This window comes from Wasmannia auropunctata, unplaced genomic scaffold (assembly GCF_000956235.1).
Source record: "Wasmannia auropunctata unplaced genomic scaffold, wasmannia.A_1.0 LD336097.1, whole genome shotgun sequence".
Lineage (NCBI taxonomy): Eukaryota > Metazoa > Arthropoda > Insecta > Hymenoptera > Formicidae > Wasmannia > Wasmannia auropunctata.
Window position 1 is genome coordinate 686,752 of NW_012026793.1, and position 7,561 is coordinate 694,312.

Sequence of the window (7,561 nt, forward strand, 5' to 3'; positions counted from 1 at the left end):
TATATATATAAAAGTTAATACTTGTCATCAGATATATATTTTATTTTGAAAATACATTAATTCTGTTTTTTATTTATCTTTGTATGATTTGCTTTTTATTTCCCTTGTACTTAAAATTATTAGAAATAAACATATACCAATTGTAAAATTTTAAAATTTTGAAAAATGTACCAGTGTTGCAAATGTGAAATGTAATAGGTTTTACGAGTTCACACGTGAATTTTTCCGTTGAATTTTTCAATCCTTTGGGAAAAAAACAGAAAAAATCCGCGGAAAAATTGAAAAAAACCGGTTTTATTTCCAGCCTTTAAAACTATAGAAATTTGTGATATTTCTTATTATATATAATTTAATTCCTTTATAGTTATTCAGTATATATTAAAAATATCAAAATAAAGTGTAATAAAAATATCAATAATTTACGAAAATATTTATTTTATTTTAATACTTTTATACAAGTTATGAAATAAATTGATTAATATAAGAAGAAAATATAAAAAAATATAAGAAGAAAAAATATAGCTTTTAAGGAAAGATATTTGCATATGACAAATTTTATTTATATATAAAACATTTTCTTCCAAAATAAGAAACAACTAAAATAATTAAAGTAAATATTTAAAATGGATCATCCTGTGTACACTGAAATAAAAAAGCTCACACTACTCTGTGTGAAAAAATATTAGTAATTTAATATACATATTTTATTATTTTAGAATTTCCAATTGCTTATAGAAATTTTAATTATTTCTATAAATATATCTACCTCTATCTTCGAAATAAATAGTACCTAGCAATAAGAAGCTTTCAATGATATGTGAAATTAGTAACAGAAACCTTTTACTTTCCTCTAGGCATTCTTTTATCTCGAAGCTCCATAAATAAGCCTCTTCAATGTTAAGTATACAACGTGAAATTTATTTCAAACATGAGATTTCTTTTCATCTATATAAAATTGACTCGATATTTGCATTAAAATACCTAACTAGTTCCTATAATTAGTACAAATCTTTTTATCGAATTAACTCATTCAATTATTCAACATCTAAACACGTCTCTTAATAAATTTGTAGAAATTGCAAAAAATAATTTTGCAATATAAATTGATTTTGCAAGTTTGCAAATTAAAAATTTGTAACTATTACAAACGATTAATTATTATTGAATTAATATTTTTTGATTCAATATCTTAAAAAAATCTTCTAAAAATATAGTGTAATATTTTTTATCTTTTATTATATACAATAAAATATATTATTTTATTGGTTGTTTAATAAAATATTACATAACTATTCTTATTTCAATTTCGTAAATAATAATAATACGATTGAATACCTGTCACTAGATGAAAAATTACATGCAGTCCTAAACTCGGGACATAAACACGATAAATATAGCTGCTGGAAAATTTTCAGCAATGTCGGGGAAAGGATCAGAAAGTACCGTGACTGGTGGTTGCATCGCACGTGTATACGTTCCCATGCTGACCACACGCGCAAGCCCAGCTTGTCGTATACATGCGGGTAATGTGCGTGTCGGAAAGCACTAGAAGGGATTTTGGAAAAGTCCATCCGTAAACAGTTTAAATTACGATGCCGGCCGCACTTCGCTTTTACAACGCGTTCTAATCTCCGTCGTGCGTCGTGCGTACGTCGATTGCATCGCGCAACCTCGCGTCAATGTATACTTATTCGCGTAAAAGGTATACATACATATATGTATATTATATGCCGATCAGCCAAACGAATCGAACGTACATACGCGTCGCGTGCCCGTGCGGCCATGCGAGACACCCCGTGCACCGTACGCGTTCGTGCGCTATAAATATATTATCTGGAGACGAAGCCGCCGGGGAAGCACGAAACTTGGTCATCAACTCAAATATACACGTGCCAAACTCGCGAACGTGAAACACGATTATATCATTTACGATTCGATTACTACTTAACAAACATCGCGCACTATTTTGAATATCGAAATGCAGCCCATGAAGCACCGCACAGAGTGACCGAAATGTTTGTAACAATGTTTAACACATATGTGGAAATTTCTAAATAGTTTATAAAAAATATTATTAATTTAGCTCGAATTAATTTTTATTTTGTTTTTTTATTCTATTATTAAAAAAGTAACATAAACTCTCTCTCCCTCTCTCTCTCTCTCTCTCTCTCTCTCTCTCTCATTTTATTTTATGCCACATTTATTCTTGCACTGTGAAAAGCAATCTGCGAAATAATTAATACAGAATGTAAAGCTTTTCATGTATGAATCGGATTAGCCATTAATTTTTTCATTGTGTGCCACTTTTTTTATAAAGTTGAAATATTTTGCACAAATGTTAGTCCAATCGTAATCATTGCTCAAGTTTCTTTCATTAAATATTTGTCAAGAAAACAGAATCAAAATGCTGCGATTTAATTAAGAAATGTAATTTTTTAAACTGTAACTACATATTTAAAAATTTTAAACTTCTATATGTAATATAATCTTAATTCGATACTGTTCTAAAATTGTGAGTAATGAATTCATTGTTTTAGTGCAATGACGTGACATTTTTTTCTTATGATAAACAATATTATATTTTTAACAATGTCTTACGTCTTGGCAGCTCTGCTATTTGAACTATTTAATTTTGAAAATAGCATAAATTTAACTTCAATAAAAATCAATAAAATCTATAAAATAAAATGGTGTGATATAATAAAATTGATGTAATACAAAAAAATAGACTTGTACCACTTTCAAAATAAAAGTTTATTTACTTGCGCAAGTCGATTAAATATGTTTCAACTTCACGGTAGAATGTAAAGAAACGCGCTCTATTTACATACTTGTAACGACGCGATATACATATGTATACCGCAAAAGTGTGCATTCTTATACATGACGCTTACTCACTTACGTGGACGATGACGAACAGAAGCTGGGTAAGACGAAAAAAGCAGGCTTAAAATTCGAAAACTACTATTCGATATCTGCTTTATTTCGGCTCCGTGTCTTTTTTCATTCGAGAATGCTTCTCGCGTAAATCGCTAAGGATTTTCTCCTGATAGTCGGAGTTTCGCAAAAAGGAACATTCTCGACAAGAAACTAGTTGCACTTGAGAAAAAAACTTAAGAAAAAAGGAATAATCATTCTATAAAGGCCTTTATTCTGTAAAAATGCATTAAGATAACTTCAAGTTATATTTAAGCTGCTGTATGTACAAAAAATTTTTTGCAAGAGAAAATAATCAAGATAATTATAATACTAAAGTATATTTTTTAATTATGAATTTTTAGCAAAACTTACTTAATTAAATAATTAAAATAAATAAATTTTATTATTTAATAAATTTCATAAAATTAAAATATTATGCAGAAAATGTTGTATTTGGTTAAGTCAATCACTTTAATTTATTTTAAATTAGTTGTATTTGTTTTAATCTAAATAGCTGTCAAAAAAGCTTTTATTCTTTCAATTAAGGAAATTATTGCGCTTAATCGCGATATTTTTCGATTAAGCAAAATGGAACTTTTACATAATTACATTTATACATATATGCACCTCGTTATACCGTTAATCACAATATTACGGGACATTTTCATAAAGTATTCTAAAATGCGAGCAGAAAAGTTGAGCTTTACATATTATATGTACGTTATCCGGAAACAAAAGCATGCGATATATGCTAAAAAGCGCAGACGGTACCATAGCATCGTTGAAAAGTAAAAAAATTAGGCGAAATGTAATAGCTACGCGGATTTGCTCGATGTTGGTAAAATATACATTTCCTGACCAAGACATTCGTAATTACCCATACCATAAAGAAAAATGATAAATATGCATATATTTCTAAAAATTACTTTCTAAAAATTAACCAACGACTAGCAATGAAACAAGCTTTCGTATTGTAATCAATTCTTTTAAGTGTAATATACAGGGTGTCTCAGTAACTATTAGTACCTCGAAAATAAGACATGGAATTGAAAAATACTTCAGACAAAAATTGTATGACTTGAAGAGGGACCTAAAATGGTAGCATTGGTTTGATTTTAGATGACGTCAAGGTCAGGAAAAAGTCACTTTAAATTTTTTTAATGGAATCCCCCATTTTTTATTGCATATTCTTGTAGCTTATCTTGAGAGCTTTTCAAAACACTATAATGAAATATTTTTCCATTAAACACTCTTCGAATTATAAGGCTTGAAATTTACACCGCTGGTATTTAACATTATCCAAGGTGTCCAAACAATGGCACCTTTTCTTGTTCAGGATCATGAGTTTCATTTTCAATCGCACTTTCAAAAAATATCGATACTTTGTTAAATATAAATATGAGTTAAATATAAGTATGAAGTAAATATTAATAAACAAATTCTATTTTATGTAGTACTTATGTTATATACTCAAATGTATACGCGATGTATTACGTCTCACAGGAACGTTACACATTTCGGTTTGGCATTTTATTCAGAAGTTTCGAAAGTTCCTAATAAAGCACCCATGTCGCCGTAAATTGCAACACTTTCCTGGTATTAGATCGAGAGATTGGACACGGTTGTGTACGTTAAATGTGTGTTGATTGAGATTTACTAGTGGGACGGGTATGTGTCGTTTTCTGCAACGGGAGTAACAATCTGTCTCGGATAAAACGAAGAGCCTGTTGATTGAAAATTTCATGGCTGCGAGTTGTGTGTTACATTAAACTTTTATCGTGGTCGCGCGTTAAAAGCGCCGCTCAGCGTGCGCGAAATCGCCGACAATCTTTTTGCGAATTTCCTGGCATACACGACGAAATTAAAGGATATAACGCCGTGACAGGTTATAATCGAAAGTATATACCATGCATAACACATTGACGACGGGCTCATTTATCCGTGAAAATCGATCAAATCAAGTTTTTCTGTCGGCATCTATCGCGAGTTGATAAGCTTATAATGAGATAAAACGATCATCGCTCGCGCGAAACTATTTAAATAACTCGTTAAGCTCCCTTTAGCTCGTGATATTATCGCTCTGGCGAGATGACAAAATTGCTCGTTCGATTTAAATTACAGAGGTATCGACATTGGATTAATAGAGGTATTTTTATCAATTTCTTTTTTATTTCGCGCAAAATTGCGAAATGTAACAATATCGAGAGCCGTCGATAAAATTAATTTTTAATATATCTCTCTAGATATAATTAGATACAAAGTTTCTAAATTTGCCAATAACGATTATTAAGCGTAATTTTACTATTTTAAGAGAGAATTTTTATTCCATTGAGAGTTTCGTGTATCACGCAAATATACGCAATGACCCTTTTTCGTCGAGTAACCAAATTTATGCTTATAAACTATAATATGATTTTAATAACTAATGTTTCATTGTATCGTTTCGATTAATTATTCTTGCAAATTTTTCTCAAAAATATGATAATAAATAAAAATAGGAATATATATACATTAATGGAGAATTTTTAGAGTCTACAATCTTCTTTTTAAGCACGGTCTTAATTCATTGAATGCAATGATCAAATACCTAGTCGATCCTTCCAAATTGTATATGTATGTATGTACATGAAAGTCGCCCATCGCATCCGCGTGCGCTGAGGGAGTCGAAAACTTGTCGAAAATCTCACGATAGCGGGGGCCATTAAATTTGAAATTACCAGGTAATTAATATTCAAGCTAGCCTCGTGCGGTCGTCCGCCCGCTGCCGTCGTCGCTCACCTAACCCTGCACCGGCTCTAGGAGCTGAGTCAATACGTAACGCAATTACTTGACAAGCGGATGGTGGTTTGCTGCAGCACTTTCCGCGCTCCCGCCGCATCACATTGACGCGACGCGACGTTAGCGCGTCCTCCTCGTCCCGTAAGGGTGAGGTGAGGCGTCTCGGCAGGGGGAACGTGTGCGTCGCTTTATCGGTGTTTGTTTCTATCGCGGTGCCTGGGTGTGCGCGCGCGATGTTGTTATGCAAGGAACGTGTTTAACTTTAGCGAGCCGCGTAACCATATTGCCCGAATGCATGTGCAGCCGTGCGCCCCGCCGGGAGGGCGATATCGCGGGGAATATAGCGGATATAATGGCTGTTGCGAGCACTTACGCTTTAGTGCGTGCGAAACGTCGTCGTTGAGTACCTTAAAGAGCCCTTGGGACGAGCGAACAAATGGGATATCGGGGACAATCGATGAGCGGAAACGCGATGTTTCATAATTGAAACATTATCGCGGATTAATACGAATGTATTTAATAATTCCCGTGTAATCACACATTCGATTGTAATAGAATATTTTATAACATAGTACGCGTGATTAAGTATATATGCAATATTATGCAGACTATGGCGACAGTGCGTATACGAATGATATTAATCATCCGTGAAAGATTTCTCGTCAAAATATTCTGCTGGGATTGTCGCTATTCCCCCGCTCGAAGGAGCCGCGCGTAAATAGATCGGTGACTGATATCATTAGCTTAAGCGAGATATGCTCGGTTGTCGGTGCATGCGCAGCCACGAAACCATGTCGGTGCCGATATCGCACACAATGTGCGGTATATGATAAATGCGGGTGTACAAATGGGTAAGGGAATGCACGAGAATGTATGATGTGGAATAAGATACCACCTTATAAACGATGCATCAGCTCATATGATCGCTTGACAACGGAAATTAAGTTGCTGTGTCAAGTCTACGTATCGGGTCAGATAAATTTGAACGTATAATAAAATGATAACTTGTGTATGATCGACTCAGAGAAACACATTGTGAACGACATTCGCAGTTATAACTCTAAAATATTGTATCCAAGAATGTCATTATGTTTAGTGTCACGTAACATCGAGAGACAGAGAGAGAGAGAGAAAGAAGGAAAAAGGTTTAACATTTCTATAGAGATTAAATTCTAAAGATTGTATTGTAAATTCTAAAGATTGTATCTAATTGTATCGTTCGCACTTTCCGTTCCTTTTTATGTATAATATATGTTCCATACTAAAAATTTCGAATAGCCAGAAAAAACGCGATATACGCGAGCGACGTTATTAGTAACGTGTGGATAAGAAACGCATAGGTATATGTATATCGATTAAAATTGACCAGCCAGTGTGCGCTTGTACACGAACATTATTCCCGAAAGAGGCATACTTACAATTAGCTCCATCGAGTCGTGTGATTGGGCGAAACGCACGTGCAAGGCATTATGTAGATTCGATGTGGAAAGATTCATTCGTACAAATATCTCGGATAATCGGCGGAAATTGATCGCGGGAAAGATTTCGTTAACGAGCGCCAAGCGAGAAAATATTGATTCGCGGCACCGTTGGTGAAAATTTAATTAAATCACACACGTAATTTAACGGATCCAGCTGTCGCTAATAAACTCGGCGCAACAGAAGTGTCGGCCGAAAGTTATAATTACGCGAGATATGGCGAATTTAAATGAATATCGCGAGAGGGGACCTTGTACAGATAAACGGATCCCAGCGCGTAGATGCGCATTTTGTTACACGCCTTTCATTTACATTTTACATTTGAGACACAATTGTGCCGACACGCGCGCGCACACACACACACAACACACACACTCTCTCTCTC

The 7,561-nt window shown here is 33.7% G+C and overlaps 1 protein-coding gene across 1 annotated transcript in view; it reads left to right on the forward strand.

Annotated features, from left to right (window-relative positions):
* LOC105462588 overlaps positions 1 to 7,561 on the forward strand; it is an 11,602-nt gene that overhangs the window by 1,922 nt on the left and 2,119 nt on the right. The window lies entirely within an intron of this gene.